Source organism: Artemia sp. Qi Xiang Cuo, chromosome 10 (assembly GCF_049724085.1).
Source record: "Artemia sp. Qi Xiang Cuo chromosome 10, ASM4972408v1, whole genome shotgun sequence".
NCBI lineage: Eukaryota > Metazoa > Arthropoda > Branchiopoda > Anostraca > Artemiidae > Artemia > Artemia sp. Qi Xiang Cuo.
The window spans coordinates 51,631,242-51,652,545 of NC_142803.1; the positions used below are offsets into that span (position 1 = coordinate 51,631,242).

The following is a 21,304-nucleotide window of genomic DNA, read 5'->3' on the forward strand; positions in this document are numbered from 1 at the left end:
TACTCTCCCATATCCACCACCAGCACAGATGAATGCGTTGGGTACTCTAAGGAAATCTAATTTCTCACTGTCATTACAATACACACATACATTCCCAATAGTGTTACCACTAGACCTTGTTTCTTAGTTCAAATATTTTTAGTTGTCAGCATTCATTGCTACGACAGCTCTATTATGTTTACACACTTTCTTGAAATAATTCATTTTCACTTTATTCTAAATGTGATGCAAGTGTTTATTCTTCCAATGTAAGCGCCAATGACGCAGTAGGTTTTAGGCTTTTGCAGTGAGACGATACTCAAACTCTTGTTTGTAGTTATTTTTATTCGATTCAAACAAGATTTGCATATTCAATGTAAGTTTCACTCGTTTTAAGATTTATTTATTCATTTACATTAATATCTATTGTATGTTTGTTCGCATTGATTGTTATTTAATTTCTGTTCGTTTTAAGTTTCATTTATACTTTAATAGCAAGATATTTGTTTTCGTTTAAAGCTTGATTTTCATATTCAATCTAAGCATTATTCGTTTTAAGATCTATTTATTTATTTATATTATTACTTGTTGTAAGTTTTTTGCTATTATTGTTTATTTAATTTGTGTTCGTTTTGGTTTCATTTATTCTTTAATAGTAATTTCTGGTCGTTTTGAGTTTGAATTTTAAATGGTATTTGTATATCATGAGCTTAAGTTTAAAATGGCCTTTACTTTTCTTTGGAAAACATAATTTTTCGGAAAGTTTTTTTTAATTAATTTTTGTTCGTTTTGATTGCAAAAATTTTCAAGTTTTTATGGCATGGGGGGATGCTTACTGTCCGATTATTCTTGAATTTAAAAAAACGGATCTAGAACTTTCAATTTAAATCGAATGAGACTTTCTTCAAAGTCTATACGATTACCTCTTTGATAAAAACCTTATATATGAACAATAGACAGCTTGCATAACTTGTGAACAGCGATTGAGAACAATGAATGGATTGAAAAAATAGCTCCAATAAGGGGGTTTAGACCATTTCACTTGCTGACACAAAGGGATCACGACTTTTTGGAATTGACCTTAATAGAAATTTGTATGCCAAAGCAATTTTGCATCTATCACAGAGTATGTATTTTAACCTTATAATTGGGTAATTATGATAAATTTCCTATGTGTTCTTCCCATACAAAACCCCTTTCCAAAGTTATAAACTCCCCTTAATAAGTTATACCGCAGGGCATTACTTACAACGCCTACCCCTGGGCCCTGGCGGGCTGAGTCAACAGCAGAGTTTTTTGTTATCAGAACTTTGCACTATTTAATAAAAACGTCCGTCCCAATATTTTATCTGACGCATTGAAGGCGTAGAGGAGGGAGAGGGGAAAGTTGCCCTTCAATTTCTTTTGACTCTTAAAACGTGAACAAGAATTTTCAATTTTCAATCAAATGAGACCTCTCTAAAGTTTATACGAGCATCCATTCCATAAGAAATAATATGAAGGATTCGGAGACTCCTTAAATTGCAACTGGTGCCATGAGGGCTGTGGGGAAGTTGTAATTCTCGAAAACCAAATTCCCAGAACTTAAAACTACACTTTATAACCTGGCTGTGTTAAAATTTTGATTGGATGAGGTTTGGGGAAAAGGTGGGTGTGAGATGGCGGTTAGTTGTCCTCAAATCAATATCTACTAATGAAAAGGGCACTATCCCTCGGAATTTCCAATCGAATGAGTTTTTTTGAGGTTTCTATGACACCGCCTTCTATAAAAACCTTATGTGCCCCCAGGGCATAACTTAAACCCTTGCCCTAAGGGTTGGGGGGATTGTCCTCCTCAAAAACATATTTTCTATCTGGTAATCAACTACATTAACAAAATGGCTATCTCAAAATTTTGATTGGATATGTTTGGGGGAATGATGGGCGTGGGGGGGGGGCTAGTTGCCCTCCAATCACTTTCGACTATTAAAAATGACACTAGCCCCTTGAATTTCCAATTGAATGTGTCTGTTTTGAAGTTACTACGACAACGCCTTCTATAAGAACCTTATATGCCCCCAGGGCATATCTTAAAACCCTTGCCCTGTGGTTTGTGGGGGCGTGTCCTCCTCAAAAACATATTTTCTATCTGGAAATCAACTACACTGAGCATAATGGCTATCTCAAAAGCTTGATTGGATGTGTTTGGGGAAATTATGGACATGGGGGGGGCTAGTTGCCCTCCAATCACTTTCGACTATTAAAAAGAGCACTAGCCCTTTAATTTACAATCGAATGAGCCAGTTTGGAAGTTTCTACGACAACACCTTCTATAAAAACCTTATATGCCCCCAGGGCATAACTTAAAACCCTTGCCCTGAGGGTTGTTGGGAAGTGTCCTCCTCAAAAATATATTTTCAATCTGGAAATCAACTAAGCTGAACAAAAATTGCTATCTCAAAATTTTGATTGGATGTGTTTGGGGGAAGGATGGGCGTAGGGGGGGGGATTAGTTGCCCTCCAATCACTTTTGACTATTAAAACGGGCACTATCTCTTTGAATTTCCAATCGAATGAGCCTTTTTTGAAGTTTCTATGACAACGCCTTCAATAAAAACCTTATATACCCCCAGGGCATAACTTAAAACCCTTTCCCTGAGGGTTGTGGGGGATTGTGCTCCTCAAAAAAAATGTTTTCTATCTGAAAATGAACTACGCTGAACAAAATGGCTAACATTTTGATTGGATGTGTTTGGGGGAATGATGGGCGTGGGGGGGGCTAGTTGCCCTCCAATCACTTTCGACTATTAAAAAGGGCACTAGCCCTTTGAATTTCTAATCGAATGAGCCTTTTTTGAAGTTTATACGACAACGCATTCTATAAAAACCTTATATGCCCCCATGGCATATTTTAAAAGCCTTGCCCTGAAGGTTCTGGGGAAGTGTCCTCCTAAAAAACATATTTTCTATCTGCATATCAACTACGCTGAACGAAATGGCTATCTCAAAATTTTGATTGGATGTGTTTGGGGAATTGATGGGAGTGCGGGGGGCTAGTTGCTCTCCGATCATTTTCGACTATTAAAAAGGGTACTAGCCCTTTAATTTCCAATCGAATGAGCCTGTTTTGAAGTTTCTACGACAACGCCTTCTATAATAACCTTATATGCCCCCAGGGCATAACTTAAAACCCTTGCCCTGAGGGTTGGGGGGGGGAGTGTCCTCCTCAAAAATATATTTTATATCTGGAAATCAATTAAGCTGAACAAAATGGCTATCTGAAAATTTTGATTGGATGTGTTTGGGGAAATGATGGGCGGGGGGAGGAAGGGGGCTATATACACTCCAATCACTTTCGACTATTAAAAAGGGCACTGCGCCTTTAATTTCCAATCGAAGGAGCATGTTTTGAAGTTTCTACGACAACGCGTTCTATAAAAACCTTATATACCCCCAGGGCATAACTTAAAACAATTGCCATGAGGGTTGTGGTGGAGTATCCTCGTCAAAAATGTATTTTCTATCTGGAAATCAATTACGCTGAACAAAATGGCTATCTCAAAATTTTGATTGGATGTGTTTGGGGGAATGATGGGCGTGGGGGGGGGGGTTAGCCGCCCTCCAATCATTTTTGACTTAAAACCCTTGCCCTGAATGTTGTGGGGGAGTGTCCTCCTCAAAAATATATTTTCTATCTGGAAATTAACTACGGTGAACAAAATGGCAATCTCAAAATTTTGATTGGATGTGTTTGGAGAAATGATGGGCGTGGGGGGGGGGGGGGCTAGTTGCCCTCCAAACAATTTCGACTATAAAAAAGGGCACTAGCCCTTTAATTTCCAATCGAATGAGCCTGTTTTGAAGTTTCTACGACAACGTCTTCTATAAAACCTTATATGCTCCCAGGGCATAACTTAAAACCCTTGCCCTGAGGGTTGTGGGGGAGTTTCCTCCTCAAAAATATATTTTCTATCTGGAAATCAACTGCGCTGAACAAAATGGCTACCTGAAAATTTTGATTGGATTTGTTTGGGGAAATGATGAGCGTGGGGGGGGGGAGGGGGAAAGTTACACTCCAATCACTTTTGACTATTAAAAAGGGCATTGCCACTTTAATTTCCAATCGAATGAGCATGTTTTGAAGCTTCTACGACAACGCCTTCTATAAAAACCGTATATGCCCCCAGGGCATAACTTAAAACCCTTGCCCTGAGGGTTGTGGGGGAGTGTCCTCCTTAAAAATATATTGTATATCTGGAAATCAATTACGCTGAACAAAATGGCTATGTCAAATTTTTGATTGGATGTATTTGGGGGAATAATGGGCGTGGGGGGGGGGGGGCTAGGTGCCCTCCAATCACTTTTGACTATTAAAAAGAGCACTAGCTCTTTGAATTTCAAACCGAATGATGCTTTTTTGAAGTTTTTACGACAGCGCCTTCTATAAAAACCTTATGTGTCCCCAGGGCATAACTTAAAACCCTTGCCTTGAGGGTTGTGCGGGAGTATCCTCCTCAAAAACATATTTTCTATCTGGAAATCATCTACACTGAACAAAATGGCTATCTCAAAATTTGTATTGGATGTGTTTGAGGAAATGATGGGCGTGGGGGGAGGGGGGCTAGTTACACTCCAATCACTTTTGACAATTAAAAAGGGCACTGGCCCTTTAATTTCCAATCGATTGAGCCTGTTTTGAAGTTTCTACGACAACGCCATCTATAAAAACCTTATATGCCCCCAGGGCATAACTTAAAACCCTTGCCCTGAGGGTTGTGGGGGAGTATCCTCCTCAAAAATATATTTTATATCCGAAAATCTACTACGCTGAACAAAATGGCTATCTCAAAATTTTGATTGGATGTGTGTGGGGGAATGATGGGCGTGGGGGGCTAGCTGCCCTCCAATCAATTTCGACTATTAAAAAGGGCACTAGCCCTTTAATTTCCAATCGAATGAGCCTGTTTTGAAATTTCTACGACAACGCCTTCTATAAAAACCTTATATGCCCCCAGGGCATAACTTAAAACCCTTGCCCTGATGGTTGTGGGGGAGTTTCCTCCTCAAAAATATATTTTCTATCTGGAAATGAACTACGCTGAACAAAATGGTTATCTGAAAATTTTGATAGGATGTGTTTGGGGAAAAGATGGGCGTGGGGGGAGAGGGGCTAGTTACACTCCAATCACTTTCGAATATTGAAAAGGGCACTAGCTCTTTAATTTACAATCGAATGAGCCTGTTTTGAAGTTTCTACGACAATGCCTTCTATAAAAATCTCGTATGCCCCCAGGGTATAACTTAACATCCTTGCCCTGAGGGTTGTGGGGGAGTGTCCTCCTCAGAAATATAATTTCAATCTGGAAATCAACTACAATGAACAAAATGGCTGTCTCACAATTTCGATGGGATTTGTTTAGAGGAATGATGGGGGTGGGGGGGGGGTGCCTATTTGCCCTCCAATCACTGTCGACTATTAAAAAGGGCACTAGCCCTTTAATTTCCAATCGAATGAGCCTTTTTTGAAGTTTCTACGACAATGCCTTCTATAAAAGTATTATATGCCCCCAGGGCATAACTTAAAACCCTTGCCCTGAAGGTTGTGGGGGAGTTTCCTCCTCAAAAATATACTTTCTATCTGGAAATCAACTACGCTGAACAAAATGGCTATCTGAAAATTTGGATTGGATGTGTTTGGGGAAATGATGAGCGTGGGGGGGGGAGGGGGCTAGTTACACTCCAATCACTTTCGACAATTAAAAAGAGCACTGCCCCTTCAATTTCCAATCTAATGAGCATGTTTTGAAGTTTCTACGACAACGCCTTCTATAAAAACTTTATATGCCCCCAGGGCAAAACTTAAAACCCTTGCCCTGAGGGCGGTGAGGGAGTGTTCTCCTACAAAACATATTTTCTGTCTGGAAATCCACTATGATGAACAAATTAGCTATATCACAATGTCTTTGGTAGGGTTCTGGGGTAATGATGGGCGTGGGGCTAGTTGTCCTCAAATAACTTTCTACTATTAAACACGGTAATAGCCCTTTAATTTCAAATCGAATAAGCCTGTTTTGAAGTTTTTATGACAACACCTTCTATAAAAAGCTGATATGTCCCCAGGCCATAACTTAAAAATCTTGCCTTGAAGGTTGTGGGGGAGTGTCCTCGTCAAAAAAATATTTTCTATCAGGAAATCATCTACGCTGAACAAAATGGCTATCTGAAAATTTTGATTGGATGTGTTTGGGGAAATGATGGGCGTGGTGGGAGGTGGGCTAGTTACACTCCAATCACTTTCGACTATTAAAAAGGAAACTAGCTCTTAAATTTACAATCGAATGAGCCTGTTTTGAAGTTTCTACGACAATGCCTTCTATAAAAACCTTATATGCCCCCAGGGTATAACTTAAAACCCTTGCCCTGAGGGTTGGGGGGAGTATCCTCCTCAAAAATATATTTTCTACCTGGAAATCAACTACGCTGAACAAAATGGCTATCTCAAAATTTTGATTGGATGTGTTGGGGGAGAGGATGGGCGTGGGGGGGGGGCTAGTTGCACACCAATCACTTTCAACTATTAAAAAGAGCACTAGCCTTTTAATTTCCAACCAAATGAGCATGTTTTGAAGTTTCTACCACAACGCCTTCTATAAAAACCTTATTTGCCCCCAGGGCATAACTTACAACCCTTGACCTGAGGGTTGTGGGGAGTTTCCTCCTCATAAATATATTTTCTATCTGGAAATCAACTACACTGAACAAAATGGCTATCTCAAAATTTTGATTGGATATGTTTGGGGGAATAATGGGCGTGGGGGGGGGGGGCTAGTTGCCCTCCAATCACTTTCGACTATTTAAAAGGGCACTAGTTGTTTGAATTTCCAATCGCATGAGCCTTTTTCGAAGTTTCTAAGACAACGCCTTCTATAAAGACCTTATATGCCCCCAGGATATAACTTAAAACCCTGGCCCTGAGGGTTGTGGGGGAGTGTCCTCCTCAAAAATATATTTTATATCTGGAAATCAACTACACTGAACAAAATAGCTATCTCAAAATTTTTAATTGGATGTTTTTGGGGAAATGATGGGCGTGGGGTGGGGCGGGGGCTAGTTACACTCCAATCACTTTCGACTATTAAAAAGGGCACTGGCCCTTTAATTTCCAATCGATTGAGCGTGTTTTGAAGTTTCTACGATAACGCCTTCCATAAAAACCTTATATGCCCCCAGGGCATAACTTAAAATCCTTGCCCTGAGGGTTTTGGGGGAGTATCCTCCTCAAAAATATGTTTTCTATCTGGAAGTCAACTACGCTGAACAAAATGACTATCTCAAAATTTTGATTGGATGTGTTTGGGGGAATGATGAGCGTGTGGGGGGGCTATTTGCCCTCCAATCATTTTCGAATATTAAAAAGGGCACTAGATCTCTCGATTTCCAATCGAATGAACCCCCTTTGAAGTTTCTACGATGACCCCTTCCGTATGAAGTGCCTCTGGGGAAAAAAAATAATAATAAAACATTGGTGCCGTATGGCCTTTACTATAGGCAACGCTACAGCGTTGCCTCTGATAGTTACTCTCTCCTCTTAGTTCTTCACCAGTAGAATAATCATTATTATATTTTGAGTCATGCACTATTTTCACTGAGGTGTCATCTATAGGTTCAATATGCATTCCATCATTGGTATTATTTGGCTCATTAACTATAGGATCAATAGTACTAATAAAGTTCACAGGCGCTTTATTCTCCTTCGATTCATTTTTATATTCATTAGTAATAATATCTACCAATGACATTTTTATTTTGCTTTCGATTTCATTGTCTATTACCGCATTATTTTTACATAGCTGATAATTTTGTCATATAGATAAGATATGATTTATGATATTGGTGCAGCAGTATTCCTTTCTTTTCTCCTTGCTTTCATTTGAATGCTGACACCAGAACGGTGGTGATAGGGTCTATCAACAGGTAACATGTTACCCGCACTATGAGCAAGAAGTTGCTCCTCTTCATCAACTGTTAATATCAAGCTTGCATTCTCTTTGAACACTATCATCTCCGGGAATGATACTCTCGCATATCCACCGCGAGTGATGTTGAATGGTTTCGGAACTCCAAACAAATCTAATCTCTCACTGTCATTACAATACACACATACATTCCAATAAGTGTTACCATGAGAGCTTGTATCGTAGTTCAAATATAGATCTTTGTCAGAATTCATTGCTACGACTACTCTATTATGTTTACACACTTTCTTGGAATAATTAATTTTCACTTTTTTTTTAAATATGATTCAAGTGTTTATCCTTTCAATGTAAGGAAATTACTGATTTAATATGCATAATAAACTAGGTAGTATCGATAAGTACCCATAGAGTACCACTGGGAAAGTCACGTCGTGTCTAAGAACAAGCATGGAGTACGATTGGTACAACCACAAGAATATTTCATGTCATATTGAGATTCGTAAAAAAAAGTTGAATAGTTTTCTGTCCAAAAAAATTCAGTCCAAAAAAAGTGCTTCTACAAACATTATTTTTCTAATAGTACAAGTCACGACTAAACTATCTATATCATTCTCATTTTGAATTCGGAAAATATTAAATGTTAATTTTTCATTTTTTAAGTATGTTTCATGTCATTCTAAGACATGTAAAAAAAAGTTGAAAAAAAATAATAATGTTAAAAAAACTCCAAAAAAAAACTTAAAAAAAAGTTTAAATAATAGGAGGGGATGGGCCCGAAAAGTTGGAGGGAGGCGGGGCCTTGGAGGTTGGGGATAGAGGACCCTTGGAGGTTGAGGTCCTTGGTGGTTAGGGTTATTGGTGGTTGCGCATCTTGATGGTTCAAACCCATAATCATCTCACTAGGTAATTTCTAAAGATTTCGATGGATTGTTTCGGACTTCTTTATTTAAATGCTCTTCTTGGCGTCAAAATCTTTAACAGTATTACCTTTTTAGTATGCTAAATTTCTAAAGCATATTTTATGTTGATAATACTGCTCAAATGTTACTTGTATATTTTACAGAACAAAGTCGAGAAGTAAAGCTAGGCCAAGTCATAATGTCAACTTGACACCGATGACTCTATTACTTTCAACTTTTTTGCATGCTCCATTGCTAAAGAATATTATACATTGCCCCCATCCATCGCTATGTACTTGTGTATTATTAAGAACACAGGGAAGGAGTATGGCCAGGTTAAGTCGCAAGATCTTCTTCTCATTGCTAACCGTTTCCATAGACTGATACCAATGATGCTATTCCAAATTTATATTAAATTGCGTAAGAGTTACCAACCTTTTGGACTTACCTTAACTGGTAAGCAGTTTAACCCTTTTTACTACTTTCATACAATCCAATTAAAAATATTATCGAGCTCTTTTTCACCCCTATTATTCAATCACCAATTAAGATCACTCAGAGCAGAGTTATGCCAATGGAATACCTTTTTAACAGATTGAATCCTTTTTACCACTTTCATAGAATCCAGTTAAAATAATTCTCGTAGTATTCTCATCTTGGCTACAAATATATATATTCGTCGTAATGTTACAAGTTGAAACAATTCTGACTGCATTCCTTTCCTCGCTCTGTAATTAGCCACGACGCATTCCTAAGCAAGCCTGAAAGGATGCAAGATACCTTTTAGGCTAGAGGTTATTAATCTATTTGTCAAGTTTTGACTCAGAAACATGACCGACTTGGCTGTATCATTAGTAAAAACAGTATTGCTTGCTATATCATCATAGCTATGATAATCGAGTTACCGTATATGGAGTACCCTCCGTATTCATTTTCTCTGATTGGTCCAAAACATGGGTGTTGACTCAGAAACCTGTCTGGTCGCTTTATGCCATCTCGTCCCTGAATATCTACGTCCAAAATATAACGTGTTTGGTCATTTTATAGGTCCATAATATAGAGTGTTTGCTCGCTTTATGCAATCTCGTCCTGGACCTTATGATAGGTTACTACTCCTCTCTTCATTATGGCTTTTTCAGCTTTTTTGCTAATCGAAAAACAAACGTTCCTGAAAAACATGTATTTTTTTGTGAAGTATGGATAATGAACTTAATGTTATAGACTAAAATTTATCTTAGCTGTTAAGGCTGTTTGCAGTATTTTTTAGAGCTGTCTTATCTCCTCTAAATCAGTGATAATTAGCAATTATACTAAAAATAGGTTTTCAACTGAAACTAAGAAGTGGCATTAAAACTTAAAGCGAACATGCATTATTCTGTATTAATAAAAAAGATCATGGCAGCGTTGTTTTTGCATAAAATTTTAATCAAAAATGAACAAAGATTAATTTTAAAAAAACAAAGTTTTTCCGAGGGAAGTAAAGAGCGAAATAAAAACTTAAAACGGACAAAAATTATTACTTCACACCCTATTTAATATATATAAATATTAATATAACTAGTACAAATAAAACAAACAATCATGTTTCACTATGCTTTTATGATTATAAAAAAACTAGCGCTTTACTGAAAACACAAATTAATATAGGAGTTTTGGTGCAGTTAAAGCAAACCAATTAAGGACACTTTTTATAGAATCAAAATATTATCCATCCCTTTTAGGATCAATCCCTTTTAAGACAAAGCAACAATCCATTTTAGGATTGTTTTTATTTTTTTACGATCAGTTTGATATCATTTCTGCACAATGGCTTAGTTAAATGACCGGCTCTCGTTTTAGTTCTGAAAAGGCCATGTCGCGATTAGTTTATAAACAAGTTCGAAGTAAGGCCATTTTGATAGTATTAGGACTATAGACTAGCTTTTGAATTTGTATCATAGCTTGAAATTCACTCTTGTATAGAGAGGAATAATCGGATTTCCAGAGTTCATATTATTTCTTATTTGATCTTCATTTCAAGTGATACTAAAGTATATTTCTCACAATTTAAGACTGTATATTACTCACTATTGGTATTATAGCTGGTGAGAGCAACATGCTGCTTGATAAATCAATCCAATATTTCTGTATGCTGTTCAATTGCTTCGTGGTTATTAAGAAATATTTAGTTTTACGCTTATGTTTTTAAGATAATTTTAATTGTATACTGAAAGTTACTAATGTCACAACTGGTGGAACACTATGAAAAGCTTTATAGATTCATTTAGTGTTGTCAGTTAGTGTTGTTTTAGTGTTGTCATACTCACTTTTGACTCTTCAATCAATAATCCTGTTTTTAATACTTGACTTTTGTGTTTTCACCAAAGCGCTAGTTTTGAATAATCATAAAAGCATAGGGAAACAAAATTAGTTGGTTTATTTGTACTTGTTATATTAATATATATTAAATAGGCTGTGAAGTAATAATTTTTGTCCGTTTTAAGTTTCAACCTCGCTCTTTACTTCCCTCGGAAAAACTTTATTTTTTTCAGATTAATTTTAAACTCAAGATCAGCAGATACAAATACCTGTTAAACTTCAAACTCAAAACGACCAGAAATTACTATTAAGGAATAAATGAAACCCAAAACGAACAAAAATTAAATAGACAATCAATGCAAACAAACATACAAAGATACTAATGTAAATGAATAAATAAATCTTAAAACGAGTGAAACTTAAATTGAATATGTAAACAAATAGCCGTTCTTACTTCCATTAGTGACAAACAATATGTGTCCACAAATCCCAAACCAATACACGTTTATTATGTAGGGAACTATTCTGAAATTTACTCTGAACGAAAAACTCTCTGAAATTTTCCCACAAACAAAAATGTGTGAAATCTAATGAAAAACCATGGATTTTTTCAAGATATTAAGGATCTGATAAAATTGAGGAATGAATTGCATTTAAATGGACCTGAGGAAGATTTTAATAGGTTAAGAGATACCATTGTGTACAAAATAAGATGTTCACGTAAGTAGTAGGACTTATAAATAATAAGCAAAATATATCAATCGAACCCATGGAAGTTCCATCATACAATTTTTATCATCGGTAAAACAGTGACCAAAGTTGAAGTTAGAGGTAATGATGGTAAACATCTGCAACCTAATGAGATTAGTGAATTTTTTGCATTAATTTGTATAATTCATCCGTAACTAACAATGTTACCACCTAATGACTCAGTTTCAAATATCCCTATCCTAAAGATTAGTTCAGTTGTTAAGAAATTAAAGGCTTGTGATCCTCGTAAATCTAGTTACCCAAGTGAGATACCAATTAAATTGATTATTAATTGTCTTAATATTTTATTTACTTCTTTAAACGCAATTTTTAACCAATGTTTTATTGACTGAAAATGTCTGTATACTTCCCAATAGCCAATAAATAATGCTGGCAAGCCCGGCATCCCCTTCATGGCAATTTTCCTTCCCCCATGAAAACTTCCTTCATGGAGAGACCCTCCAACATAACCCCCGACCCCCCCCCCACTACCAGAAAAAAACCCTCCTGAAAACTTCTGTATACTTCCCAATAACCAATACTATATGTTAACATTGGGTAAAGTTCATAACTTTTAGCCCTCCCCCCGGGGATTTTAGGGGATTAAGTCATCCTAAAAGACATATTTATCATATTTTCGACCATACCGGACAGAATAGCTATCTCAAAATTTTGAACGGGTGACTTTGGGAAAAAAATGAGTGTCGGAGGGGGCCTTATTGACCTCCATTTTTTGGTCACTTAAAAAGGGCACTAGAACTTTTAATTTGCGTTCCAATGAGCCCTCCCACAATGTTTTAGGATCACTGGGTCGATACGATCACCCCTGGGGAAAAAAAAAACAAATAAACACGCATCCGTGATCTTTCTTCTGGCAAAAAATGTAAAATTCCACATTTTTGTAGATAGGAGCTTGAAACCTCTACAGTAGGGTTCTCTGATACGCTGAATATGATGGTGTGATTTTCATTAAGGTTCTATAACTCTTAGGGGGTCTTTCCCCCTTTTTTTGAAAATCAGCCAAATTTTCTCAGGCATGTTACTTTTGATGGGTACCACTAAACGTGATGACAGCTATATATTTGAAATCAGCATTGAAATATGATTCTTTTGATGTATCTATTGGTATCAAAAACCCGTTTTCTAGAGTTTCGGTTACCATTGAGCCGGGTCGCTCCTTACTTACAGTTCGTTACCACGAACTGTTTGATATGATGCCGATTTCAAAAACTCCGGCTCTTTCAAAAGTGTTTGAAAGTTTTACTTTGGCGTCGCCATTACCTCATACGTTGGTACATCTATTAACGAAAGCTTCTCCGGTTTTGCAATACAAAGACGGGGTCAAGACACCACAATTCCTCCGAAAAACAAACGTTTCCACAACTATCCAGTCCCTCTCCATGGCCGACTCCGCCAGTTTCTGTTTTGTGGTACAAGGGGTTAAACGGATAGACACTATCCAAGGTAGTTTCTTGGTTTTAATTCGACATATAAAACATTTTTTATTGGTAAAAGAGAAAATGAGTTTTTACTCAAAATACTTGCGTAATAGTAGGGGAACTTCCTATTCTCCCAGCATGCATATTGCAGAATTATTCACAACATCTTTTTGGGAATAAGCGTAATGTTTGCTAATGATTATACCTTCTTCAATAGAGATATCCAGGACATAATTGCGATATTGTATATAAAAATTCAATTTTGATTTGATTTTTAGTGCCTTAAAAGACAGTTCCACGAGTATTTCTTTTGTTCATTTTTGTGCCACTAAATGGTTAAACCAATTGTTGAAAAGAAGAAAAACCGTATTATGTAAAATTTGCAACCGTTCTCGTTTTAAACTCTGTTGTTAGTCTAAACTTTGATAACAAAGACTCTTACGCGTTTTTAAAATGCATAGATGCATTTCAAAAATGTTTCTCCTGTGTTTCCTAGATAGGAAACATATACACATAATGCCTTGGACGTACAGACCGGCATTACATAAGGTAATAACACCTTGGGTGCACAGGCCACCATTACATAAGGTCAGAAAGCCTTGGGAGTACAGACCCTCATTACATAAGGTCATAATGCTTTGGAAATACAGACCGCCATTATATAAGCTCACGACGCCTTGGACGTACGTACCGTCATTGCATAGTATTGAAACGACTACAGCGCTGGCCTATAGGTCTGTTCTGGCATGAGGTAAGTTTTTCTGGTCATTAGAGTTGAATTTACTTTCAGCGTCCAATTACAAATATGCTATGCTAGCTGGATAACAGTATATAGGCTACTTATATTATTGAAGAAAATATCGTTTCAAAACGTAGTACTTCTTTCACCCTTTCGGCATCCCGGTCGCAGCGAGAGCTTACAAATGTCAAGACGCATTTTCAGCTTCACAGGCACCACGCATAAACCCAAAGTTCATTGTTACCATCAACTGGATAAGTAGAGGACATAAAGTTCATATCAGTTGACAGAAAGTCATTCTTGGCCTTAGATTCTTCCACACGAGTGAATCTGATCATGCTAACATACAGTGACCTCAAGTTAGGTACTGTCATAAAGATGTTAAAGGCAGAGAACGTCTCTCCCGACATTATATCCCAAAAACTGATAAAGTTCTTGGATTCTGTTAATAGATGTCAGCAGCATCTTTCAAATATTCTTTATAGAGCGTACTCAAAATTATTATCTCCGGAAAGTATTTCATGTTTTCCGCCGACTTTAAAAACCTAACTCACAGAATGAGGTTAGGGTTCACTTTCAAAAACAAGATCTATCAGTTTAAAGCGCCATCGTGAGCTATAGCCATCTTCAAACCATCCAATTGCATGCTTAAATGAACAAATAGATTCTGCGCAATTACCAAAAGTCATCAGTACAGAACAATGTAAAGACCATTATGATTCTCCAGCTCAGACTTGGGTTCATGCTGAGCGAGAAACCAAATGATTCTCCTGCACAGATTTGGGTTCATGCTGAGCGAGAAATCAGAATTGCAACCTATGTGACGGATCATATTTCTCGGGTTTCTGGTATACCTGGAGGTAAAGAGGGTGTACCTTACCGTGGAAAAGATTCAGACTTGATACATGAAATCAAGGCAGCTCTGGAAAAATCGCATACCTCAATAAGGCAACTGCTGAAGCTGATTGAACTCATCAGTGCGGGCTCAAGAGCAATTCCTTTCAACAGACTACATCTCAGGAAATGTCAGTTACTAATGCTCAGATTGTGGGACAAGTCTTGGAACAACATAGATTTAAACACTCTAATTACGACAGAGATGAAAGAGGCATTTTCACCGTGGCTGAACAAAGATTGGCTGAGTAAAGGCCTTCCTCTCAAGCCTCCTATTGTTTCCAAAACAATATTCACCAACAGCTCAACCTATGGCTGGGGTGGCTATCTAGAGGACCCACATCAAGACACTGCGGGGACTTGGTCTCCAGATGATAAATCTCTTCACATAAATTGCCTCGAGATGAGAGCCGTAGCCAACACAATCAAAGCCTTTGCGGAGGAGCTAAGAAATGAGGTAGTCATGTTAATGACGGACAACTCGACTGTAGTCAATTACATAATTAAATAGGGCGGAACCCGTTCTTTCTCCCTAGAGGAGGAACCCATAAAGCTCTTGGAGATTACGATGGCCCTGAACGTTCACTTGAGGGCAAGATACATCTTCGGGTCACTCAATCTAGTAGCCGACACACTGTCATAAGAAGGAAAAGGTCTGCCCACGGAATGGAGTCTCAACGAGAGCGTCTTCTGAGTCCTGTCAAAAGAGTTGGACTGCCAGAAGTCGATCTATTCGCGACTCAATTGAACCGGAAGATCGACGTATATTTCTCACCAGTTCCAGATTCTCTTGCGATCGGCGCAGATGCCCTTGCCCACGATTGGTCAAACAAACACAACTATGCCTTCCCTCCATTTGCCTGATCCCAAAGGTTCTGAAGAAGCTTCAAAAGTCTGTGATCTGCCGCATAACGCTAATTGCTCCGCGATGGCCTCGCCAAGCTTGGTACACGAATCTTCTCAACCTGCTAGTAGACTTGCCTATACCCCTCGGAGATTAGTCAGATCTCTTCCAGCAGGGTCGACTTCGCCACCCAGCACTTAGGAATCTAAATTTACACGAATGGAAGATATCGAGCGTGGACTCGAAAAGAGAGATTTTTCTAAAGAATCAGCCCGTGCAATTGCCCGGTCCAGCGACGATCTACCGTTGAATTGTTCAATGGAAAACGGCAAGTGTTCGTAGGTTGGTGTAGTGAAAGGAAGATTAATCCTCTCGCAACCAGAACTCAGACAGTTGCAGAATTCATGATATATCTAAAGACTGGTCGAAACCTCGCACCATCAACGATAGAAGGTTATAAAGCAGCAAAATGCGAAACGCTAGCTCTAGCTATAGGAACAGATTACGTTCTACCGTTGAATTGTTCAATGGAAAGCGGCGAATGTTCGCAGGCTGGTGTAGCGAAAGGAAGATTAATCCTCTGGCAACTAGAACTCAGACTGTTTCAAACTTCACGCTACATCTAAAGACTAGTCAAAACCTCGCACTATTAACGATAGAAGGTTGTAAAGCAGCAATATGCGAAACGCTAGCTCTAGCTATAGGAACAGATATCAGCAAAGATACTTGTTTGACGAAAATGATACAGAATTTTGGGTCGAGTCAACGCGGACACAACATGATATTCCTGCCTGGGATCTTGGCCTTGTTCTAAGGTATTTTAGAACTTCACGATTTCTTGACTTGTGCAATATTGATATGAAAAATCTTACTTTTAAGACGGTATTCATTACTGCCATTGCATCTGGTCCTCGAAGGAGTGAAATTCATGCCCTGTCCTTCAGTACAACACAATTTTCGGATAATTTAGTAACTCACAGGTTTCTCCCTTCGTTTAGGCCCAAAACTGTGAAACCTCATGAGATACCTTCTCCAATTCTTCTTCCCGCGCTAGATGTAGATCCAGCTTTGTGTCCAGTGAGAATACTATTGGCCTACGCACAGCGAACAGCTAATGTGGCGGTCAGAAAAGGGAGAAAAAGGTTCTTCATTCCTTTTCCTAAAACAGCACCACGAGAGGTTGCGTCTGGAACCATTTCTTCTTGGATAAAACAGGCCAAAACTATGGCATGTAGATCCAGCTTTGTGTCCAGTGAGAATACTATTGGCCTACGCACAGCGAACAGCTAATGTGGCGGTCAGAAAAGGGAGAAAAAGGTTCTTCATTCCTTTTCCTAAAACAGCACCACGAGAGGTTGCGTCTGGAACCATTTCTTCTTGGATAAAACAGGCCAAAACTATGGCATATGAGGCATCAAAAGAAGAGTGTAGAAAAGGGAAAGCACACGACACAAGATCCATGGTGGCGTCATGGGCGCTATCAAAATCAGTACCACTTGCTGACATAATGAGTACTGCTGGCTGGTCTTCGGAGTCTACTTCCAGACAACACTATCTAAATGAAATAGAAGATCGAACCCATGCTCTACATTTCGTTGCGGTTCAGACAGTTTTATAGTTTATACATTTGAATATTTGAGTTTGAAACTAATTTTTATATTAGTTGATTTATGAACCCACCACCAAATCGGTTGGAATCTAAGCTTTTGTTAATAGATGTACCAACGTATGAGGTAATGGCAACGCCAAAACCGAACTTTTGAATGAAAGCTCAGTTTGGCTAGCCGATACTTACCTCATACGTTGGTACATAGAGTCTCTCCCTCCTCCCTGCTTATAGAGAGTTAAGGAATTATAAGGGATTTAGTTCAAAACAGAAACTGGTCTGAATTGGCCATGGAGAGGGACTGGATAGTTGTGGAAACGTTAGTTTTTCGGAGGAATTGCGGTGTCTTGACCCCGTCTTTGTAGTGCAAAACCGGAGAAGCTTTCGTTAATAGATTTACCAACGTATGAGGTGTGTATCGGCTAGCCAAACTGAACTTTCATTCGGAAGTTCGGTTTTTGATTGTTTATTCAAGGACATAAAAGATAATATAGATTAACAACAATATAGATTTAGACCCGGGCATAGTGCTGTGTGATGCATTATTTGCTGATATTCTTTAAGCCTTTTGATAATCTCGACCATAAAGTAGTAGTGGAAGAAGCTAAGGTTATGGGTGCCCGTCCATTTGTTCTATGTATGCCATCTAGTTTTCTTTTTAAAAGATCTTAGTGTGTCCAACCCCCATATCATGAGCCATCTGGATTTCTATATATTTTTTTGCGGTTCTCCACAAGGGACTAAATTAGGTCCACTTTCTCTTCTAACTGTTTTTAATCATATTTTAGCAACAGTTCGAGAGTGTTTTAAATTTGATGATGATTTGACTGTTTTATCACTGCAACTAAGATTTCCGACTACAGAACTGTCAGACTTGACAAGAATATTCAATTACCTAAAAGCTGAATTAGGAAAGGTAGAACTGACGGTCAGCGAAACTACAAGCTCTTATATGACTTCTTCCTTCCTAAAGGTAGACAGCCACCTTTCTCTTATTTGTCTACTGCCGACAAAGAAAACTGTTAAAATACATAGAATACTTTTGGACAAAGATTTAAGATGGACCTCGCACGTTGACTTTCTGACTAAAAAAAAGGTGCCTTACTTTTACATTCATTTTCCAACCTGAATAGATTTGGTATGCCAACTGAGATTTTAGAGTCTGACACTGTATGCTGCAGCTACGTTAGACCCTCTCTTGAGTATGCATGTCCGGCTTGGCATCCGGGTTTGACGAAAGATTAGTTATATAGAATTGAGATGATACAAGAACGAGCTGTAAAAATCATACTTGGACATAACTGCTCGACATATGATGATGCACTAAAACAACAACTTGAGTTCACTTGATAGTCGTAGAGACATATCGATTTGGACTAAATTGTTTGATTTCGCGTTCACCGTGGTCTACTGCCTGACCTCGAGAGCCCCCCTATTGAAGCACCGGTCACTAGACTCAGACAAACAAGAAATGATTGTCTACAGTTAATGACTTACACCAAGCCTCTAGTACCGAGAGATATTGCAAATCATTTGTCCCTTATTTTACTCGGTATTTCAATAACATTATCTTGACAAATATTTAATGTTTGATGCAGTTTATTTCAGGTATTTGCCTTTGAGTGTTTTTGAACATATCAACTATTTATATATTTAATATTCGAATATATTCTGTATAACCGGTCACTATTTTAACCGAGAAAATTGATTCTTGACTCATATTAATTGTATATTAATTTTGTTGTGACTCATTTTAATTTATTGACCTTGAAGCAACACTTGCTGCCTTATTTTTTTGTGTGTTGTGTTTTATTTTGTTTTTTTCCTTGTTTTGGGTCTTTTTTTGTGTCACGGGATGCTCATGTTAGCTCTAGCTATTGCAGTGAACAAAATATATTCTATTCTATAATAACAAAAAGCAAATTGGTCATTTTTTGAAGATATACTTGCATCTGAAGATTACTCAGGGGCAGGGGCGGATCCATGATTTTTTTTAGAGGAGGGCAAAAAAGGTTGATCCGATAAACTTGCGTTAGGAGCAGGTTTAATTAACGCAAACTTGCGTTAATTAAGTAAATTATACTACTTTAGACTACGCTAGGGGGAGGGGCGTGCGCCCCCTCGCCCCCTGGATCCACCACCGCTCAGAGGTGTATAGCCTACTGTACATAAATGAATAATTATCTTCATGTTTGCATACTACGGCGGATTGTACTATTCTCACACATCATAAGAAGAAAAGTTTGAATCTTAAGAAATTTCCCAAAACATGGTAGGATGAAGACTTTGAATTGAAAAAAGCAATTTAGGAAAAGAAAATCCAGAATGTATTTCCAGAAACACCCCTCTCCTACCAAACATCTTGAGTATAAAGATCCAATAGTAAAGCCTAAAAGAATATACAGAAAGTAAAAAAAAATATACCATGGGAAAGGTTTTGCTCCTAGGTTGACTCCCAAACTAATGCAACTAAAGTTGACCAATAAATTAGCAAAGTCAATGGCCAGAATAAACCTATTAACGATGGGAAATTGATATATGTATCAATAACAGGTACATTCTTAGTGACTAAAAAAGCTTAAATGCTTCTGAACCCATGCTCATGAGACGAAAACTAGTCAAGCAACTTCGGTACTGTTCTAATATCCATAAAAAACGCGAGGCATTCACTCGAAAAAAAGCAAAGTTCTGAAGCTATCTGATGCTATATAAACAAGTATTCAGGGGTTTCTCACTCTGGGAACTATATTTAAACTTAAGTTTTTTTGGGGGTTTAGGGGGGGATGCCTACGTTACGTTGGGTTACGTATTTAATATATGCTATGCTTTACCCCCCCCCCGCCCTTCCCTAATATGCAAATATATAGCCCAATTTGGTTCATAAACCATTATATTTTTATAATATTTTGTTTTATTTCATTAGAGTTAACCAAACTTCACTTATCGCGTGTTTTACATATATTAGAACAGTACCGCAACTTCTTTAACAAAACTATTCTTTGGCTCGCTTCGCAAACGGGGTTTCCCACTCCGTGAACAATATTTCTGAATAGGTTTTTGGTCTAGAAGAACAAAAAAGATACCTAGGTTAGGTTAGGTTACGTAATTAATATACTGCACTCTGGGCGGCCCCCTTCCATAATTCTTTGTTGTAGTTTTCATAATTTGGTTACTAAAGTACTATATTTTCATTACATTTTGTTTTATTTCATTAGCATTAACCAAACTTCACTTTTTGAGTGTTTATATATAACCAACAAGAACCCTAGAAAGTTTTTTCCACCTTAATAGTTTTCCACCGTTTAGACCGGGCACCTGCTGAGGAATCTATATGTCCCAGGATGGGGGAAGGCGAATTATTTGAAAATAGTATTTTTTGTAAGGGAGAGCGGGGGGTGAGTCCAACGTTTCCTGATATGAACCTACGGCCATTAATCTAACATGCTTATTCCATGTACCATTTTATGGTTGATTGAAAACATTATGCATATTTGTTATCATCGAGGACACTGACTTCCCTGAAATCCTCTTATTGCCTAATATGTTACATCACAGTTTTAACAATATATCTCAAATAAGTAGAGTTATTACGAGAAGAACTTCCCTTATTTAAATGTAATGAAAGCGAAATAGTAGGCTAAAACTTTTATAAGGATAATGCCCTTCTACTTGGGTTACCGAATGAAATTTGACCAATTAATGTTTATTTTTTCGGGTTTCTTTAATTGCTATGCTTAACAATGTTTTGGGCTCAAATCCAAACAAATTTTTCGCTTAATCATGAGTGCATACTCAGCGATGGCTATTTAATGTCAGTGCCAAAGTTTTTCAAGGCTAAGAAAGCCTTTTAGCTTATTTCTTTAATTTCTGAAAGCCAAAATCCTTCCATGTTTAGAACTTA

General features: G+C 37.8%; 1 long non-coding RNA gene across 1 annotated transcript in view; it reads left to right on the top strand.

Moving 5' to 3' along the window:
• Nucleotides 1–233: 233 nt before the first annotated feature.
• Nucleotides 234–21,304, top strand: part of LOC148947865 (uncharacterized) — a 54,578-nt gene continuing 33,507 nt past the window's right edge. The window contains exon 1 of the long non-coding RNA XR_016142267.1: nucleotides 234–355. This is a non-coding gene — a long non-coding RNA (uncharacterized LOC148947865). The remainder of the gene's footprint in view (nucleotides 356–21,304) is intronic.